This window comes from Harmonia axyridis, chromosome 2, assembly GCF_914767665.1.
Source record: "Harmonia axyridis chromosome 2, icHarAxyr1.1, whole genome shotgun sequence".
Taxonomy (NCBI): Eukaryota; Metazoa; Arthropoda; class Insecta; order Coleoptera; family Coccinellidae; genus Harmonia; species Harmonia axyridis.
In genome coordinates, this window is record NC_059502.1 from 58,779,372 (window position 1) to 58,802,098 (window position 22,727).

General features: G+C 34.9%; 1 protein-coding gene and 1 long non-coding RNA gene across 4 annotated transcripts in view; both read left to right on the forward strand.

Annotated features, from left to right (window-relative positions):
• Positions 1-21,970, forward strand: part of LOC123672532 — a 70,695-nt gene extending 48,725 nt beyond the window's left edge. Inside the window, exon 3 of the long non-coding RNA XR_006746322.1 lies at positions 21,728-21,970. This is a non-coding gene — a long non-coding RNA (uncharacterized LOC123672532). The remainder of the gene's footprint in view (positions 1-21,727) is intronic.
• Positions 1-22,727, forward strand: part of LOC123672530 (lachesin-like) — a 143,450-nt gene that overhangs the window by 86,017 nt on the left and 34,706 nt on the right. The window lies entirely within an intron of this gene.

Below are 22,727 nucleotides of genomic sequence, written 5' to 3' on the forward strand. Positions count from 1 at the left end.
CCAGCCCTTTTACAAAGAGCGTCCTCATTCTAGTTAGGTTAGGGGAAATAATGTTGATTAATATTTCCAACCCCTGTATGTGGAGGAGTGTTAATTTAACTAAAATAAATGTTTCCGTAACCCATCGAAAAAAATTTATTGCCTTTTCTATTGTGAACTTTGCTGGAATCATTTCTGATCAATCTTATTGAATGAGCATTTGTATGATTTATATGAAGATGATTTGAGTGGAAGATATTTATATCTACAAATTGATATACCTAATAATATTAATAATAGATAATTATAAGCTATTAAGCTATTGAGAATCGTCTTGTCAAAAAAGATATACCTACACTTATTATCTTATAAAGGGTGTTTTTTTTTCAGAGCTATAGAATTTTAAATTGCAATAAAACAACGATGGATTATTCGATTGGCATGAATTTTATTTATCCGCAAGATAATCTTGTGGCATTACATTTTGAATATGATTTCTGGCAGATGACCGCCACAGCTGGCTCGGATGTAGTCCAATCTGGACGTCCAATTTTCGATGACTTTTTCCAACATTTATGGCCGTATATCGGCAATAACACGGCGAATGTTGTCTTCCAAATGGTCAAGGGTTTGTGGCTTATCCGCATAGACCAATGACTTTACATAGCCCCACAGAAAGTAGTCTGGCGGTGTTAAATCACAAGTTCTTGGAGGCCAATTCACAGGTCCAAAACGTGAAATTAGGCGGTCACCAAACGTGTCTTTCAATAAATCGATTGTGGCACGAGCTGTGTGACATGTTGCGCCGTCTTGTTGGAACCATAGCTCCTAGACATCATGGTTGTTCAATTCAGGAATGAAAAAGTTAGTAATTATGGCTCTATACCGATCACCATGGACTGTAACGTCCTGGCCATCATCGTTTTTGAAGAAGTACGGACCAATGATTCCACCAGCCCATAAAGCGCATCAAACAGTCAGTTTTTCTGAATGTAACGGTGTTTCGACATACACTTGAGGATTAGCTTCACTCCAAATGCGGCAGTTTTGTTTGTTGACGTAGCCATTCAACCAGAAGTGCGCTTCATCGCTAAATAAAATTCGCTTATGAAAATCGGGAACAACGGCAATCTCATTTTGGGCGCATTTGCAAGCCTTGTTCAGGCGTGAGTCCATTCATGATGAATTGCCAAACCAAACTGGGAATAAATCACTTGACAGCTGTTAAATCGGTCTCTATCTTGAACAGTAATGCCAACTTAAAGTTATATACCTCGAAAAAAACACCCATTAAAAAGTCTGGAAGACTATATGTTGAAACAAAAACTGTCTTTTCTTCAAATAGTTATCTTGAATCTTTTAGTATTGGATGGAAGATTCTTATATCACAGGTTTTTCATGTGTGAATCACGTTATTTATGTGGGTGGCTTCAATCTAAATTTTATGGACTCAGAGAATCATGATATTCGACTACTTGTTGAACTAATGGAAGGATTTGAAACTTGAGGCTTCGCATTACTCAGGTCACCAGGATAGGTAATCGCTCGTGTTCTATAATTGATCAGATTTTCGTATCACGTTCTGTGGATGTTTATTAGTGTGGCACCTTAGGGGAAGAAGAGATTTCCTATCACAGATTGATATTCTGTGGCATATTCTGCCTCAGCACCTCCAATGCAATGATTTAATGCATATGTAGAATCAGAGTACATTTTATCATTTATTTTCTCTCCAATAGCGGTATAAAAATCATTTAAGTTGTTTGTTTTTTCGATTGATTAGATGTCGCTTGTATTATTATGTCTAGTTCATTTGTTTATTATTGATCGAATGGTTTTGGTTTTATTATCAGATTGGTTTATAAGCTGTTCATGTCTATTCTTTGTTAATTTGCACGTTAATTTGTATGCTTATAAAGCTTCTTTATTTCTTGTAACTTTGGAAATTATGACACATACGTCCCTTCGGTTCTTTTTCGAAAGTTGTCTTATTTCATAGGTGCATGCTGATCTAACAATGCCTTTGGAATATAAAAATAAACTGAAAAGACACCCTCAGCTGAATTTCCACTATTTTGCCAGTTTATGGGCAGATGCGTTTTTATCATCTGTGAAGCTCCTGCTGTTTTTATTCTAGTCGTTATTTTATTATTATTTTCTGCTTGTTTTCTTGTGAATTCAAATTGAACAAACTATCCATCGTTATATCCCAAATGGGGTTGCCATAAGTTTCTTCAAAATTACAGAAGACCTTATCAGTAGAGATGGAGAGGTGGATTTTCAAAGTTATGCTTCATATGCTGTGAACTTAATGAATTGAGCATTTATACGTTTTAAATTGAAGATCTGATTGAAAAGTCATAGAGAAGTTTCAAATTTTGAAAAAAAATATTTCTTTAAAACGTAACAACTCATAATCCTGAAATTGAGATTGTTATTACAATGATTTTAAATACAATTTCTTCATTTTTGATAACTCCTAGCGTTCGGTTTTTGATTTTTTGATTCAAATTATGGATTAATTGACCCAGATTATAATCTTGCCAGTTGGATATTCATTCAAAAATGTTTACAGATATTCATTAAAAAATGTGATTGACATTTATTATTTTATACACGTTCAAATATTTTTTGTTGGAGAAAAAATGGCAATATTTTTCAGCTGCTTAGCTTTTGAAAAGCTATAGCTGTTGAAATCGAAGCTAAATTATGCAAAAAACTAGCTGTTTTGATAATGTTTCATAATAATTCATAACTGATTGAATTTTGATGAATCTTCAGAGTCATCTCTAAGTAATTTTCATTTTACAGCGCAATAAATGTCAAGAATATAATGAGCAGTACCTACTATTTGTTTTCTGATTATGCCAATTCAGAGAGAAAACAACCAGCTGAGACAATAAATGAATCACTGTTTGCAATAGAAAAATATAAGTCATGACAAAAATATCGAACCTCCAGGTTTTTGTTTGCAATACCTGGAGGCTTGATTATAAATCGGACCAGAATCCGGTTTCAAAAATGTACATAATATTCAGACCATTTTTTTTTTGTTTCAGGTCAGTATCTATGGAGAACCGAAAAGCAAATAAGATGGCAATGAGAGAAGTGATGAATCAGCATAATTCAGTTAGGAGAACGAATGATTTCTTCTTCTAGTGGTAACATTTCCAAGTACCTCATGAAATTCTCACAATTTATATTTTCAGTCGAATGGAATGTAATAATCCAATAATAGATTTTGCCTTGTTACTTCCAATAATGAATAGAATTTTCAAATTGTTTATTTACTGACTTTTGAAAGTTCAGAGTGTCTAGAGTTCAATTTTATTGCTCATATGAGTGTTGAAATAATTTAGTAGTTACTCTGCTTCCAAAATGAAAAAAAAGTCTCATATCAGAAATTTGCATTCTTATAACGGGTGTTTTTTTCGAGGTATATAACTTTAAGTTGACATTACTGTTCAAGATGGCGACCGATTTAACAGCTGTCGAGTGATTTATTCTCAATTTGGTATGGCAATTCATCATGAATAGACTCACGCCTCAACAACGCTTGCAAATAGTGCAATTTTATTTCGAAAATAATGGTTCTGTGCGGAATACGTATCGCGCACTACGTCCGTTTTATTTTGTTTAGCGATGAAGCGCACTTCTGGTTGAATGGCTACGTCAACAAACAAAATATCGCATTTGGAGTGAATCTAATCCTCAAGTGTATGTCGAAACACCGTTACATCCAGAAAAACTGACTGTATGGTCAGCTTTATGGGCTGGTGGAATCATTGGTCCGTACTTCTTCAAAAACGATGATGGCCAGAACGTTACAGTCAATGGTGATCGGTATAGAGCCATGATTACTAACTTTTCCATTCCTGAATTGAACAACCATGATTTCCAGGAGCTGTGGTTCCAACAAGACGGCGCAACATGTAACACAGCTCGTGCCACAATAGATTTATTGAAAGACACGTTTGGTGACCGCCTGATTTCACGTTTTGGACCTGTGAATTGGCCTCCAAGATCTTGTGATTCAACACCGCTAGACTACTTTCTGTGGGGCTATGTAAAGTCATTGGTCTATGCGGATAAACCACAAACCCTTGACCATTTGGAAGACAACATTCGCCGCGTTATTGCCGAAATACGGCCACAAATGTTGGAAAAAGTCATCGAAAATTGGACGTCCAGATTGGACTACATCCGTGCCAGCCGTGGCGGTCATATGCCAGAAATCATATTTAAAATGTAATGCCACAAGATTATCTTGCGGATAAATAAAATTCATGTCAATCGAATAATCCATCGTTGTTTTATTGCAATTTCAAGTTTTATGGCTCTAAAAAAACACCCTTTATCATGCATATTTATTTATTTTTTCACTTTTATAGAGAAAATTGTAGTTGAAAGGTAAAAATTTCAATTCACTTTTCATTTACGTCTCTGGCGCCGTTACGGTTTGCTCAACAAATAGGAATTGTAAGCACCAGCTTCCACTAAAATTCACGTAACGGAATTACCTCGCGCTCTTGGAATAATGCACATTAGCTCCAGAGGCGTTCATGCACATCAAAACGATCCAATTTTTCTATTTTCAATCTACGTCCGGTAGATCCTTATCTCACACATAAAAATCACCCTTGAAGCGTTTGAAAAATAACTCGACTGTATTTTTAGACGTTCATTTACCGGAAGCCCCTGTCTACATAAAGATCGCACGAACGAAAATAACTAACAAAGAATGAGTAGTTACTCATTACATTGTTACAATGACCTTATTTTCTTTCAATTACGTAATTGTTGATCAACTTATCTCAATGAGATCTATTAATTGTCCATTCAATTAGAATAATATGAGGAGAGGTTCGAATGAACAGAAGAATTGGCAGATATAATTGGCATTGGAGCCTGCTTTGATCATCCGTGAATGAAATTGTAATGAGTCACAAATATCGACAATGTTTACGGAAGTAGTCAATGAAACAAGCTTGAACTAAGATCCATTTTCCAGGCAACAAATTATAGATGTGTCCGAACATCAGGCATCTACTCATGATTCTTTCCCATGATAACTAGAAAATTAACTTGGCTCCTGACATATATACAGAATAATTCAGATTTTGGTCGATGAACTTTACCTACTAATGAATTTCGTATACAGGAGTTCCAAGTACTAAGCATCCACTTCGATGTACCGGGTGTTTTTTTTCGAGTTATATAACCTTAAGTTGGCATTACTGTTCAAGATGGCGACCGATTTAATAGCTGTCAAGTGATTTATTCTCAGTTTGGTTTGGCAATTCATCATGAATAGACTCCCGCCTGAACAACGCTTGCAAATAGTGCAATTTTATTTCGAAAATAATGGTTATGTGCAGAATACGTATCACGCACTACGTCCATTTTATTTTGTTCAGCGATGAAGCGCACTTCTGGTTGAATGGCTACGTCAACCAACAAAACTGTCGCATTTGGAGTGAAGCTAATCCTCAAGTGTATGTCGAAAAATCCAGAAAAACTGATTGTTTGGTGGGCTTTATGGGCTGGTGGAATCATTGGTCCGTACTTCTTCGAAAACGATGATGGCCAGAACGTTACAGTCAATGGTGATCGGTATAGAGCCATGATTACTAACTTTTTCATTCCTGAATTGAACAACCATGATGTCCAGGAGCTGTATTTCCAACAAGACGGTGCAACATGTCACACAGCTCGTGCCACAATCGATTTATTGAAAGACACGTTTGGTGACCGCCTAATTTCACGTTTTGGACCTTTGAATTGGCCTCCAAGATCTTGTGATTCAACACCGCCAGACTACTTTCTGTGGGGCTATGTAAAATCATTGGTCTATGCGGATAAGCCACAAACCCTTGACCATTTGGAAGACAACATTCGTCGTGTTATTGCCGATATACGGCCACAAATGTTGGAAAAAGTCATCGAAAATTGGACGTCCAGATTGGACTACATCCGAGCAAGCCGTGGCGGTCATATGCCAGAAATCATATTTAAAATGTAATGCCACAAGATTATCTTGCGGATAAATAAAATTTATGTCTTTCGAATAATTCATCGTTGTTTTATTGCAATTTAAAGTTCTATAGCTCCAAAAAAACACACCCTTTATATTTCACATGCTATTTGTAAAAAATTTGATCATTGGCGGAATAAAAATCGTTGCTTTTGTAAAAGGTATTCTAATGAGAAGTTTCATGTTGATATAATATTCAGCCAAATCCTTTTCATGAAATTTGCCATGACCAATTCATGCATTTGCTTCTGTATGTTCTCAGAAACTTCCCGAATTCCATTTTCAAGGTTTTTAATCGATTATGGAGCATTGGCATAGACCTTATCTTTTATGTGGCCCAAAGAAAAAAGTCGAAAGTTGTTAAATCACTGAGCTTTGATCATCTCATTGATTTGAGTATGAGAATGACAGCTTAGGGCTCAAAATTAAAGGCATCAATGTAACTTTCGGTCAACAACCCCTCCAGAATCTAGTGAATAGGGTTTGACATCGAACATTCCAGTGGAAATGTTGGGGTGTGTAAGAAAGCGAGACATTCTGTCTATATATCCATGACCCTTCTAGATGATTTATTTGTTTTTCGGTGTTTTTACACATATGGAATATGTGTTAACAACTGAAGATAACTCCTAATACGCTTAAAAGATACCATACGTTGAAAGCATTCTTCGTCGGCAGACAAGTTGAAAGTTTGTCGCTGAAGTTGAAGGAAAAGTGTTCAGTGACCATAAAAGTAGGGTGATAAAAAGGGTTTCAACTGTTAATTTACTTTTCTGGGGAGGTCGTTTTAGTTTTATGAATTGAAGTTATTGCCCCTATGTTTCAAATGTGGTCGAATATTCCCAATGCGTATGGTTTTATTGGAGCGGTATGAGCGGGATGCAAAGAAAAATTCGATTTAATTCTAAAGTACTGATTTCTGTGATTATGCCATTATTATATAAACATTTTGCCAGTCTCGGCAAGTTGATTGAGATAATTTGGTTATTGCTTTGAAAAATATCGGCCAAATTAGCGGAACGGACAAATCTCTCAACGAAGTTTGTAATTTTTTTCTTTTGAACACCGAATTTAGTAATTATTTTTTTGATTTATAGCTTGATTCCTCGGGAACATTACTGTCAACTGCCGTAGATATAAAGGGTGTTAGATGTAAATCTTGAAGGTGGTGTTAGTATCACTCATTTGCTGTTGAGAGAGCCGAAATTTAACATAATTTTTTTTTTTTTTTTTAATTCTCACTTTACTTCATTTTTCGTCATTTTTGCCTACATCGCCCAAATTTGATTTGAATTTTTGATTATTTAGGTCAGAAAAGGATATGATATGTATGGAAAAGGCAAAACTATGCTGTATTAGATGTTGAATAAAAATTTGTATGATTTGAATGTTAGTATATAAAGCAAATAATAATAAATTTCTAATATAAAATTGCCTGCAACTTTCGAATTCCATAATTTATGTATGACCAAATTATTTAAAAAACTTGATGAATTCGTTCTTTATTTCCTGAAAAAGATTTCTTCAGAATGCTAGTTTTGTTTTAGTAGATTCTGATTTGAAAGGGGAAAGAAGCAAAGAAAGGAAATTAATGAATTGAATATTTTTTATATTAATTGAACTCGACATTCCAGTAGAAAATGTATTCATGAATTATGTTTGAAATGACCTTCACCATTCCTTATACAAGCAAATACCCTCTTCCTTATTTCTTCAGTTGTTACTTTCCATCTGAAATTTATTCTCGCTGTTTCGTCTATTATAACGGTGTTAGATCCGGAATTCTCGCTGACCACTAATAAAATCCAAAATTATAATCAAATTTGGTATAAAAAACTGACGAAAAATGAAGTAAGTAAGAAATCACAAGAACTCAAATATCTCGTAAACTCATGATTTTTTGTTATCACTAAATATTGCTCAAACGAGCAAATGAGTTATAGTAACACGTTCTCCACGGTTCACTTCTGATTTGAAACAACCAGTATATAGAGGTCTTCAAAAAAGGTAGAATTGACAGAAGAATAGAAATATAGGTTGTAATTTTCAAATTTCGGGTTTTGATGAATTTGAGTTGTCCAAACTCATAATCTTCCCATAAACACCCTGTACATTTTTTATCCAAATCGCAAAGAGTCATATAATACTGAGTATTGGCAGATTCGTTTTTTCGAAAATTAACTTTTTCTGCAGAAGTATTCAAAAAATCCTCGTCGCAACCTTTTTTTTTCATAAGAATCTCATCAACTCATGAATCGTTGAGTTTATTCCCAAGTTATGGCATATTACTGAGATTGTTGCCAATCCATTTGAATAAAGAAAGTAGTAATTTGTTTCCGGTATAACCGAAAGTTGTAAGGGTCTGAAAATATTTTAGGAAGAAAGTTCATTGTCTGAAACACCAATATACAAATTTTTAGCACAAAATCATGATTAGTTTTCCATAAACGTCAAATGGGTCATCGTGGTGAATCACCCTATATATTCAATATGCTGAAAGAAGGACTTTTTCCCCAAAACTAATAAGGTTTTCGCTCTCTATTGGAACTCAATAAATTCAGAAAAGCGTAGATATATCCAATTGTCCTCACGCTTCATTTTCTAAGATATGCCGAAGGTCCATTCCGGAATCACAAACGATTTCCAAGTCAGCAAAGGTCCTGCATATTGAATGTGTAGAAAGCATTCCGAATACCTTCGAATCTCAGTTTCAGCGGGAACTCCTTTGTTTACCAATTCCTCTTGGAATAGAAATTCTTCAGAAATGCCTACCTGACATCCTTATAAATATACCTTTCCAAATATTTATAGGAGTCATGCAAACAATATCATTAATTCGCCTCCACTGGGGGTAGTAAAGTAACTGTCTATTTGCTATTGATCTCGGTTTCCCCCAAATTTCATCTTTCATCTGATGATGACATCAAGGGCGCTTCAGACCTCCTTTGAAATATCTCAGCTATTCGTATCAATAGAGCTTATGCTGTTTATACGATTTGGAAGCAATTAGATGATTCAATCTCTAGCAGATCCCCTATTTCTGATTTTCCCGGTCAATATAACACGAACTAGAATTTATTGAATGCGATGAAAATTGCTGGAATAATCATCAATGAAGCTTGACGTTTAGGGGAATTTGGTTAGTGCTTACAATTAACTTTGAAGAGTCGTTTTCGCTTGTCAAATATCGATGACGTGATATAAATCATGCTCCCTTTGTGTGCAGATAATTTGACACTATATTATTCATAGTATTGTTCTTTCAAATTGTATTCTTTTATCTTGATATGTGACATGGATAAATTGAAGAGTTTTCCAATGAGAGGTTTCGTTTTGAATAGGCCGCTATCTGAGCCACAGTCGCTTTTGAAGGTGTCATATTTTGAAATCTACGGCCTTACTTAAAATGGAAAAATACACCCTTCAACAATGCATTGAAATTGTCAGAATTGACTAAAAAAATTGTGAAAATTTTGCAGTCACAGTCCACAAAAGTAAAGCACTTTTGGGTTGAAGTAACTTCTAGGCCGGCAATAGTAAAACTAGTGGAAAAATTTGAGCTGTTGGGAAAGCTAGTGATGTGAAGAATCGAAACCCTGTGCATTGCTCAAGAACAACTTGTAATATTGCTGTTGTAGCCCGTTTTACTGACTAAAACCCAAGTTTATCTCGCTTCTCTTGGGAATTAAGCATTTCACAAGAAATAAGCCAGTCGATCACCAGCAATTTCGTATCTTCGCAGGTTGTATCTTTTAAATGCATCAAAATGATTTGGATTGTCATCTTAAAATCATCTTCATTGATGAGGCCTTTTTTCATTTCTGAATACGCCAGCATTGTCGCATTTGAGACTCGGAAAATTCGAAAAAGATTGTTGCTTCTCCATCCTCAACGTGCCACTGTTTGGTTCTGTTTTTGGACTAATGGTGTGATTGGACCCTAATCATTCGAAAATGAGGCTGATACAACTGTTAAGGTGAATGGATTGCGCTATCGAGCTATGATTAATAATTTTTTAGGGTCAGAATTGGGAAGATATTAATGTGAATGACGTTTATGTTCAACAAAAAGGCGCTAAGTGCTACACAAGCAACAAAACTATAGCAATTTTTCAGGAAAAGTTTCCTGACAGTGTTATTTTTCGAAGAGGTGATCACAATTGGCCACCGTAATCTTATGATTTAACACCTTTAGACTTTTTCCTTTGGAGTTACGTGAAAGATGAGGTCTATGCCAATCCTCCACAATCAATTCAAGACCTTAACCATGATCAGGTTATCGAGGACATACAACTACAAATGTGCGAATTGATCATGGAAAATTTCATCAAAAGCAAGGGGTGTTGCATCCGTATTGTTGGTGGCCTTTTTGCTGATATCGTTTATCATCGTTAATGGCATACCTTCCTCTTTCAATGAAATTAACATCAATTGATTTCTCTTGAAATATACTCTTTTTTTATAGCAAAATGAAATCTCTTCTTAGAAAAGCCTTAATAATAATGCTTTAACTTGATAGATTTCATAAAAACTTTGTTCTGTCGTTTACAGGAGAATATGATATATCATGTGTTGAATAACAAGAAATATCTATCAGTCCAATAGATATCTTCATCCTTTTGTGCACATTGATCATTATTTTTATGTCGAATGAAATTTGCTTTTCAGCTTATTACAAAACTGGAGTGGTCCTTTTCGAATTCCTTTTTTAATTTCACGATGGAATGTTTCGATTCTAAATGTAAAAAATTCAAGATTCATGAAAATGAGTATAGTAGGTTAGGTACTGCTTTCTAAAGGGTGTTTTTTTTAGAGGTATAGAACTTTAAATTGCAATAAAACAACGATGGATTATTCGATTGACATGAATTTTATTCATCCTCAAGATAATCTTGTGGCATTACCTTTTAAATATTATTTCTGGCATATGACCGCCAAGGCTGGCTCGGATGTAGTCCAATCTGGACGTCCAATTTTCGATGACTTTTTCCAACATTTGTGGCCGTATATCGGCAATAACACGGCGACTGTTGTCTTCCAAATGGTCGAAGGTTTGTGGCTTATCCGCATAGATCAATGACTTTACATAGCCCCATAGAAAGTAGTTTAGCGGTGTTAAATCACAAGATCTTGGAGGCCAATTCACAGGTCCAAAACTTGAAATAAGGCGGTCACCAAACGTGTCTTTCAATAAATCGATTGTGGCACGAGCTGTGTGACATGTAGCGCCGTTTTGTTGAAACCAAAGCTCCTGGACATCATGGTTGTTAAATTCAGGAATGAAAAAGTTAGTAATCATGGCTCTATACAGATCACCATTGACTGTAACGTTCTGGCCATCATCGTTTTTGAAGAAGTACGGCCCAATAAACCGCACCAAACAGTCAGTTTTTCTGGATGTAACGGTGTTTCGACATACACTTGAGGATTAGCATCACTCCAAATGCGGCAGTTTTGTTTGTTGACGTAGTCATTGAACCAAAAGTGCGCTTCATCGCTAAACAAAATAAAATGGACGTAGTGCGCGATACGTATTCCAGACAGAACCATTATTTTCGAAATGAAATTGCACTATTTGCAAGCGTTGGTCAGGCGTTAGTCTATTCATGATGAATTCCCAAACCAAACTGAGAATAAACCACTTGACAGCTGTTAAATCGGTCGCCATCTTGAACAAAAATGCCAACTTAAAGCTATATACCTCGAAAAAAACACCCGTTATAATAGAATTTCAAGAGATTCGAATCTATCGTAATATTTTTTCGTTTTTGTAGTGCAATCAGCAGGAGTAACTTTATTATTATAGTATTCTAGAATAACTACGAAAGATATGATCACAATTTCGTCTACCTCAATTCGTCAAGCTAAGCAACGGATGTCGTTCGGGATGTTCAAGGATGTGTAAAAAAAAAAAAAACTCCAGTATTCAGCTCAAGGCTAATAACCCAATTAATGAATGGCCAGAGTGTCGATAGCTATCCCCGACTGTTTTCTCTGAAAAGACTACGGTTGAGTTGTGGTGACATACTTTTTAACAAGTGGGTCGTTTGTGTTTGCCGTCTGTCAAAAGATCTCAATTGTATTTTGGCAGCAAACACGACACCGGGTCAAGTTATTTTTCAATGGCACGTTAATACAAATGGGTGTTCCGAAAGACAGATCGTTAGGCTACCGGTCATTTGTGATAAGGCTTTGTTCTGGGTTCGAAATCCAAACTGGTTTGAAACCTATGGAGGGTGGTGATGGTATTGGACGGAAATCAATTATTTTCTTCACAACTACTTTAGGATATGAATCAGTTTATTTTGAATTTGACCACAAAATGTTAATATTCACTCACTTGATTTTTCACCCAATATTAATTCTACAACACCTGGTTCCGTAAGCATTTTGATTGAATGTTATTTCCATTTATGTTATGTAATGAATATTACGAAACTATTTAGATAACATAGAGAATAATAGTTATTTATATAGGGTGTTTTTTTTCGACGTATATAATTTTAAGTTGGCATTACTGTTCAAGATGGCGACCGATTTAACAGCTGTCAAGTGATTCATTCTCAGTTTGGTTTGGCAATTCATCATGAATACACTCACGCCTGAACAACGCTTGCAAATAGTGCAAATGGGCCCAAAATGAGATTGCCGTTTTTCCCGATTTTCATAAGAGAATTTTGTTTAGCGATGAAGCGCACTTCTGGTTGAATGGCTACGTCAACAAACAAAACTGCCGCATTTGGAGTGAAGCTAATCCTCAAGGGTATGTCGAAACACTGTTACATCCAGAAAAACTGACTATTTGGTGCGCTTTATGGGCTGGTGGAATTATTGGTCCGTACTTCTTCAAAAACGATGATGGCCAGAACGTTACAGTCAATGGTGATCGGTATAGAGCCATGATTACTAACTTTTTCATTCCTGAATTGAACAACAATGATGTCCAGGAGCTGTGGTTCCAACAAGACGGCGCAACATGTCACACAGCTCGTGCCACAATCGATTTATTGAAAGACACATTTGGTGACCGCCTAATTTCACGTTTTGGACCTGTGAATTGGCCTCCAAGATCTTATGATTCAACACCGCTAGACTACTTTCTGTGGGGCTATGAAAAGTCATTGGTCTATGCGGATAAGCCACAAACCCTTGACCATTTGGAAGACAACATTCGCCGTGTTATTGCCGATATACAGCCACAAATGTTGGAAAAAGTAATCGAAAATTGGACGTCCAGATTGGACTACATCCGAGCGAGCCGTGGCGGTCATATGCCAGAAATCATATTTAAAATGTAATGCCACAAGATTATCTTGCGGATAAATAAAATTCATGTCAATCGAATAATCCATCGTTGTTTTATTGCAATTTAAAGTTCTATAGCTCTAAAAAAAAACACCCTTTATTACAAGAAGATAAATGATACCTCACACTTCATTAGGAAAAATGGCCTACAGTCAAATTGGCTAAATTTTTGATATGTTATAGTCCAACTCTTTCCAAACAAAAAGTTCAATAGGCAAAACTTTTTTTATAGGCTAATTTGGACGCTACAGGCCCCTGAAAACTCTCATTTGTTCTCCATTGTTAATCAATACAAAACGTTATCCTGGATAAGCATCACTATTCTGAGTAATCAAGATGTGAAGAGTTAATATGAGATACTATTAAAAGCATTGTTCTTTGGTGTTGTTACATTTGGTCAATTCTACCATGTGTTCCAGCTACATTTTTTATTGTTCGATTATGCGAAAATGTCTTTTGAACTTCTTGTTTGGAATGACTTGGAGTGAAGCATATAAAAAATTAGCCAATTTGACAGGAAGCCACTTTTCTTAATAAAGTGTGCGGTATTTGTATTTTATCTTTGAGGGTGTCTTTTTAGGTGCTAATTAAACTCGAGAAGACAATGCGATTTTATCGTCGTAATACAAGATTTTTAAAAAAGCGAGACTTCAGATTCAGTTGAAAAATAAAATGTCTGATTCTATTTGTACCGGGTATTTCACCATAATTTGACCCTCCCTTTAACTGTGTTACTAAAAGAGGTACAAAAAAATGTTTTCTACAAAAGTTTCACGAAATCGACTAATGTTCTTTAAAATGATTTCACAAAACGAAATATATACAGAGTGGGCAATATATTGATTGCAACTTCATTTTTTCAAATGGAACACCCTGTATATTTTTCTATATTTGACTAGCTCTTTTTCCCCTTGACTTCAAATATATAACATATTTTTGGTCTAACTCTTTTATTGTGAGAACCACATAGTTTCAAATTTTAAAAACCACCTGGCAAGCTAAGTAATCAGTTTTCAAGTGTAAGGCTGCTATAAGACAAAATGCCTTTTTTTGAGTTATGTCGTAAGCAACGATATGACATACGTTTTTCACTATGAATTGGAATTGGATGATTTGGATGCAACTCCATATATTTTCTCCTTGTAGCTTACTTATTTTCATTGTTCTTCACATAAATATTTCAAATTTTTCCGCTTCTTTGTAGTGAATATTCGATGAATATGAATATGACAAACGAATATTATATACCGTTGTACGAGATAACTCAAAAAAAGGCATTTTGTATTATCGCAGCCTTCCACTTGAAAACTGATTACTTAGCTTGCCAGGTGGTTCTTGAAACTCTGTGGTACTCAGAATAAGAGAGATAGGCCAAACATATGTTATATATTCGAAATCAGGGAAAAAAGAACTAGTCAACTATGGAAAAATATACTGGGTGTTCCATTTGAAAAAATGAAGTTGCAATCAATATGTTGCCCACTCTATATATATTTCATTTTGTGAAATCATTTTAAAAAGACTAGTTGATATCGTGAAGCTTTTGTAGGAAACATTTTTTTGTACCTCTTTCAGTAACAAAGTTGAAGGGGGGGTCAAATTATGGTGAAAAATCCGGTACATTAATATACTTCTAAATAATATTATCTAAGTGTATGAGTTGTGCTATATATCAATTCACAAACTTTTATATTCGCGAAATTTCAATTGATCCTTAGTTGTGTGAGTCGTTTTATAAGAAATATAATGACATGTCAAGGAAACATTCAGGGAGTTCATCGGTCATAAAGTTATAATTCAGATATGGCTAACACATGTCTGTTTGTTCATAATGAACAAATTATTATGTGATGAAGAATTTTCACGCTTCTAATTACAACCATCAGCCTGTCACATTTCATATTGTGAATCATATTTCATAATATACTATTTCATTTTTAATGCAATGAAAAGCTTATATAACAGTTGGATGGATATAGGAATAACAAGAGTTAGCCCTGACACAGTTATAAATTATAAATATAACTTTATTTGCAAGTTGGTTTGAAAAACGCTTGTTTTTTTCTTTTCCTGCAATCGTCCAATGCGGGAGATAATAAAAAGCTCGTATTTATGAAGGTTCAGAAGGCCTTATAATTTGAATTATTGGAAAAATATATCGGAAGCATTTGTGTAAAATTTGCGGAGTTCTCATTATCGATTTGAATGAGAACGCTGCATTCAAAAGGAATGAATATTTCTGTAGAAAGATGATATCAAAACAACATTGTATTGGAATATCGAAAGGGCAACATGTAAAATGATATTTCAACAAGATAACAACTTGTAATCCGAATAAGCATGGTTCTGTTCTCTTTCACTCCTTGAAAGTGCTTAAATCTATACGGATATATCTTGTTCGGTCATGTAATAGCTATATTATGAGAAACCCATTTTATAAAGATGACAGCATCCTTCTTCAGATCTCCCAGAAGGCCTTCTGTCACAAGACAACCAAAATTTATTGATTGAAAGCGTCAAAATGGGATTAATCTACCGGAATCATCTTGCGGGTGTAGTATATTGGAATGGAATAATCGCATTCGTCCAGTTTATTGTTCGTCCACTCTGAGGAGCAGCAAACCGAAGTTTCATCTGTCTATGTGTACCGTACGATTTTATTCAAATTAATCCCAAACTATAATAGACGTCTGTCTTGTAAAGCAGCCGGTTAAGGTGTCTGCTTTCACTCTCCGGCGCTAAGCTTAAGTAGGACATTTTTAGCTTATTGTGTGTCTAATAAACGCTACAAATTATTTATTCATTCGTTTCAATCAATCAAATTATTAGTCCTTTCAGATATTTCACAAATGCATTTCAATACCTAGAAATCAAAACAATGAATATGATAATACTAGAGTTATAAGTTATAAAACTGCTATTTTGCCAAACTTCAACACCCTGTTTCTCTAAAACGAAGCTTGTTAGGATATATGTTGCATGAAAAGTTTTTTTCTATTCCACGCGAAAGTTATTGAACTAAAAATCTGGAATTCCGTATATTGTATATCAGGAATAGAAATACTTTGATTCCTAATAAAACAATAATTTATATCCTAACTGACAAAGAAACTGCAACAACATGAAGGAGGTGTTTTTTTCTTGGTGAAACATAGATAGAATAACAAGGAGTAAATGACTGAAATTTGGAGAAAAAAAAGGAGGGTTTACAATTTTTAATAAATTTGTTAATAATATGTTTGTCCACCGCGATTATTTATACACTCCCCAACAAGTCTAGGCATTGATGCGATAAGATGGTCTATTTCTTCTTGAGGGTTACTATCCCAAGCTACCTGTACTTCATGTCTCAGAGCCGCTAAAGTCCGTGGAGGCTGGGGTAAATATCCAAGCCTTATTACTATGTCCCAAACATGCTCTATGGGGTAACTCAGAGATCGTGGGACCTGGCAGCCATAGCAAAAGATTCACATTGGTTGCTTCGAAAAAGTTTGAACTAACTCTGCCAATATGAGGTCGGGCATTATCTTGCTGAAATATTGGATTCTGGAGCCGGTTAAAGTAAAGGAGATCATATGGCTCCACTATTTCTTGAAGGTAACTCAAAGCTGCCATGTTACCTCGAATAAAGACTGAAGGTGACCTACTTGCATGTGCAATAGCACCCCATTCCATAACGCCTACTGTCCAGTGTGCATGACTCTCAACATCAAACAGAGGTTCACGTCTTTCTCCCCAACTTCGTCTAACCCTTTTTCGGCCATCAAGTGCACCCAAGGAGAATCGAGATTCATCAAGAAAGACGACCTGATGCCATTCCACATTCCAATGTTGACGTTCAGGTGCACCTCTGTAATCGTTGCCGGCGATGTTCAACCGTCAGAGGTAACACAAGATGGGGTCGATAATGCTGCAGTCCAAAAGACCTTATCCGGCGGTAAACCGTTTGGGTACTTACATGATGGCCTTGTTCTCCTAAGCTCTTATCAGCCAAAGAGCGAGTTGTCGCAAATCTGTTTCTAATGGCTATTAGTCTCAGACGTCGATCTTGAACTTCATTTATGTCCCTTCGACGTCCGGAGCCTGCTCTTCTTCGATTTTGGGCATTATCAAACCACGCTTGACAACATCTCATAACAGTATTTGTATTTCTGTTCGAATGGTTAGCGATTTCTCGAAATGACTACCCCACCTCCCGTAGACCAATAATTCGACCTCCTTCAAATTCACTTAGTTGGCGATAAATTCCGCGTACACGTGCTCTAGGTATTTCAACAATAACTAAACATCGACTTTGGATCTCCTCGAACAGTTGGTTTGTTGTAAAATTTGAAAACCTTGCAAAAAAAGACCACAATATTAAAAAAAAAATTGTTTGCAAAAAACCTACACGATTTTTTCTCCAAATTCAATCATTGATATTTTACCAAAAAAGTATTTTACATTTAAACAGCTTCTTCTGGGTATTGCAGTATGTGCCAGTTGGTATATGTACTATTATTATTTATTATAATGAATGTCATAATTTAATGGTTTAAAAATGTTGAAATTATTATAAAACATTCAATTTGACAAAAAGAATCTAAAACGAAAGTTGTTAGGATATTTGTTTATATCAACTTTTTTCACGGAACGAGTTGTTCTATCCTACGCCAAAGTTATTGAACTAAAATCTAGACCAACCTGTATGTGGACTACTTTTCTTTAATCATCAAAAGTTTTGTGTGCAACTTTTTCGATTAATCCAAATTGAAATTCATTGCTATTATTATTCAATTATGAATTCGAAGATCTTCTCCGGTTGTAAGAAAGTTTCAAACTTCATCAATAACTAACCTCCTGTGAATTTAACTACCTTTCTCCTTGTTTATATGCAACAAGTTTCGTGTTTGCAATTAGCTCGCTGTGTGGGAAAATATTGGTGATAATATAATCAATAATATTTGACACCTACAGCATGTCCCCTTAATTCTGAGACACATATCGTATTACGTTATCACATTTTTTTTTGTACCCACCTTGGTTAGCCGACATTTGTGATCGAAATAAGGGTTTGGGCAAACAAATATGTTCACTAAAGTTCACATCGGTTAACGTGAAGTCACTAGATGTACAACGCATTTGTCTATCATCAGTACTGGTAAATTTGATCGAATTATATGCATGAGATAAATTATCACCAACTCTTTTAATAAGTAGGACAATCATGCGGGTGGAATTCTCATTTGATGGGGTAGTTGAACTTCAAATTCTTTGATTTTTTCATTTGATACTTATACGGTCATTTATCTATGAGTCATGTTGGTTTCTTTTATGCAGGTAGTCCTGAGAAAAAAATTGAAGAATGAAAGAGCTAATTATTGGGCACACATGTTTGACATATTTTATATTTGACAGTTTTGAGTGGAAGACAGGTACCTAATTTCTTAACATTTTGAGGATGGTCTTAAATGATATACATGATTCACTCAATCAATATCTTATGTTCATCGATAAAGTGAGATATCCAAAAATTCAGATATTGGGCATTTACAAAAATTAATAAACTATGAGTTTTTTCAATCTGATATATCCCTGAACCTGTACTGAATATTTTTCCAAGAACTGAATGACTCGTCTTGAATTTTTTCTTTTATTTACAGATGCGGCGAAGAAATTCTAAGATGCATATTCACGAAATGTAGATTTCAATTTCAATAGGATAATCAATTTTTGTGAACATGATTGTTGTATTGAATCTTATTAGAGATTATTTGGTATTTCTTTGTGGTTTTTCAACTGAAATTTGACACTCAGTAAAACCAAAAAGAAGCCTTGTGGTCTATAGTTTATTAACACATAAGGGGGTTATTTTTATTCTGAATTTATGGTAAAAAGGCGGCTTACTTTCGGAAAATCCTGAATATACAGATAAAAATTTTTATATAAAAGTGTCGAAAGTGTCACTTATTTATGTTTTTCTACATTCATGCAAAAAGCAAAACTTTATTGAACTATATTTAGTGGAAAAAGAAGTTCTTTATTGCACTAGTGCAATAAAGTTTTTATTGCACTCATCTGTCATTCTACTTCAACGTGCTGTCATCATGACAAACAAATATTTCAGCCTGAAGGAAATAACGAGGTACAGTTACCAAGTACTAGTACGTTTACAGCAGTAACAAATAAAGAAGTGGATTTAAAAAGTACTTCACTGCGAAATATTCATATTGAAAATTGCACCAATTATTCATTCACTTTCAACATTGAGGGTAAAAATAAAGTTTGAGTTAAATTGTTAAACGTATTAGTTCCTGTTTCAATGCAAATCGATATTAATAATAAAATATTCAAGTTGCGCTTTTCATTTTCCTACACCTAGTGCCGCGACTCAATAAATCATTTTTTGCTTTTTGTATGAACGTAGAAAAAATGTTGTATGCAACTCGTGCAAAAATTGTTTTTTGCACTCAACGTGTTTCACGTTGAGTGCAATTAACATTCACTTTTTGCACTTGTTGCATAAATAACTATTTCTAAGGCATGTCAACTTACAGGGTAGTTGAGGTTCGAAGGTTCAGTGAAATTTCGTGAAAAAATTATATTAATACAAATTAGAAAAGGAGCGCAAAAGCTACTGAGTCCAAGTAGTGCTTTCTTCATGTGTTTTAATTCCACGAGTACCAGAGTTCATTTTTTTGAAACAACATTGGGTAGATCCTGGCGCAATATTGTATTTTCCATTTCTAATCAATGTATAGGGATTTTGGCTATTTGCAAAAACGAGAAAACGTGATTCCGTTCTCTCAAACTAACGATCAAGTTCAGAGTATTGAAATGCTTTTGCCATAATTAAAAAATTATAAATAGTCAATTTACTCATTCAAGCGACTAATAGTCTGTCCCTACCGAAAATGTAAATTCGACTAAATTAATCTATGTGTACCGTAACAGCCTACTATATAAACTTGTGCCACTTGCATAACATCGATTCATTAAGACTGACCACATGGGCTCGCCTATTTACATACCTTTAAATATATAACACGTCCTACATGAAAAGTTTCAGTGCCCATATGCCGCTAAATGTAACACAAACGTTGAAAGAGAATGGACATATATTTGTTCCATTATTTACAGAGGTTTTATCGCGTATTTGCGAGTCTGAATACATGGCGAAAAATTATGGGAATAATGGGAAAATTATGCGGAAAGGCAATAGAGAGAATAAACCAGAAAAATATATTGTGGAAATTTAGCCTAACAGGCCAATTGAAAAGTCCCCGGTCTACCATAGAACACATTTTTTTGGCAAAATTCGATTTTATTATTCAACATAATTGCCTTCAAGGGCGATACAGCGATTATAGCGATCTTCCAACTTTTCGATACCATTTTTGTTGTACGATTTGTTATTCGCTTCAAAATAGGCCTCAGTTTCGGCGATTACTTCTTCACTGGCGCTAAATTTCTTTCCGCGAGCATACTCTTGAGGTCTGAGAACAGGAAAAAGTCGCTGGGGTCCAGATCTGGTGAATACGTCGGATGCAGAAACAATTCGAAGCCCAATTCATGCAATGTTGCCATTGTTTTCATTGATTTGTGACACGGCGTATTATCTTGATGAAACAGCATCATATTTTCTTCTAATGGGCCCGTTTTTTGACGATTTCATCCTTTAAACGATCCAATAACGCTATATAATAATCGCTATTGATGGTCTGGCCCTTTTGAAGGCAATCGATGAATATTATACCTGGCGCATCCCAGAATACTGATGCCATAATCTTGCCAGCTGACTGTTGTGTTTTTCCTAGCTTTGGATTCGGTTCATCTTGTGCAGTCCACTCAGCTGACTGTCGATTGGACCCCGGAGTGAAATAATGGAGCCATGTTTCATCCATTGTCACATATCGACGCAAAAATTCAGATTTATTACACTTAAACAGCGCTTCAAACACTGCTCAGAATCATTAAAATGTTGTTGCTTTTGATCGATTGTGAGCTCGCGCGGCACCCATTTTCCACACAGCTTCTTCATGTACAAATATTCGTGAATGATATGATGTACACGTTCAGATGATATCTTCACAATATCTGCTATCTTGATCAACTTCACTTTACGGTCATTCAAAATTATTTTTTGGATTTTTTCGTCGGTGACAGCCTCTTTTGAGCATCCACAAACTAATGGTCGGACTGCTGTCAAATTTTGACACGTATCGTTTGAAGGTTGGTACTAACTGAAATTCATATGGATTTAATACTAGCACCGCCATCTGTGCATCAGACCGGGGACTCTTCAATTTTCATTGTCTATTCAGGAATGAATATTTTATTGACTTGATTCTTTTCAATTCTTGGTGTCAGAAATATTTAGTTTGAAGTTTTTGATGTAAGACTCCCCATTACATATTACTTTTCGTTTCAGGTATGTGACCTTCCACCAACCCACTCAACTATGTCGTCAGGTCGGTAAACACAAAGCTCAAAGATAATGTGACTTCTAAATACAGACTGATATTCAATTCGAATCACCACCCATTACGAACAAGGGCCTGCCTAAAAAACAATCATTGATAGCTGGTAATGTAATGGTGCATGTATATTTGTGGATGAGTAGGTTATTTTGTATGAATAATTCAATATTGAATATGCTTGATATTAAGGTACCAATGAAAGTTGAATTCGATTTACATTTGTAAGATTTTGATTTAGTTTCATTTAATCACTTTTATTAGATTAAAATCAAATAAAAAAAAACAGTAACGAAACAAAATTCAATATTTCTTGCTGAAAATGGCAAAAATTCCAGCTAGGTGTATTTTTTGTAATCGTTCATAATTTAAATTTATATGATTCTGCTGAAATGTTCCAAAGTTTTCGGTTCGTATTACTTCGAGCTTTTGTAATTAGGTATTTATTGGAAAACATTTTGATTTTCTTAGGTCAGTTTCTCATGAAAATTGTGTTAAATATCATAAAGATATTTCCGAAACATTTCTCTGAACTATCTGAGATTTATCACTTTTATAAAAATTTTATTCCAAAAGAATATGTGTAGGATATGTTTCTTTTTTAATTTCCAAATATCTAAACTGATGAATATATTCTCATTTATTTAAATTACTTATTATGTATTTCCTATTTAGGCATTCTTGAGTCTAGCTAGACGGTCAATATTTTAGTGCTTCAATCGGTGTAGAAATTTACTTTCATTTTTCACCTTGAAAAAAAAAATAACTACAGAGAAGTTCCGTATTTCTTTATATTCAAGAATATAATATTTTCATAGAATTCATCAACTGCAGACATTGATTTTTCCACTGAGAAAGGCTTTCAGCTTTCAGCGAATAGATCAAGGTCGTACGAAGCCACAATCCTCTCCTTCTATATAGTTTTTTTTTTCATTTTATTTCAGCGAATCAGTG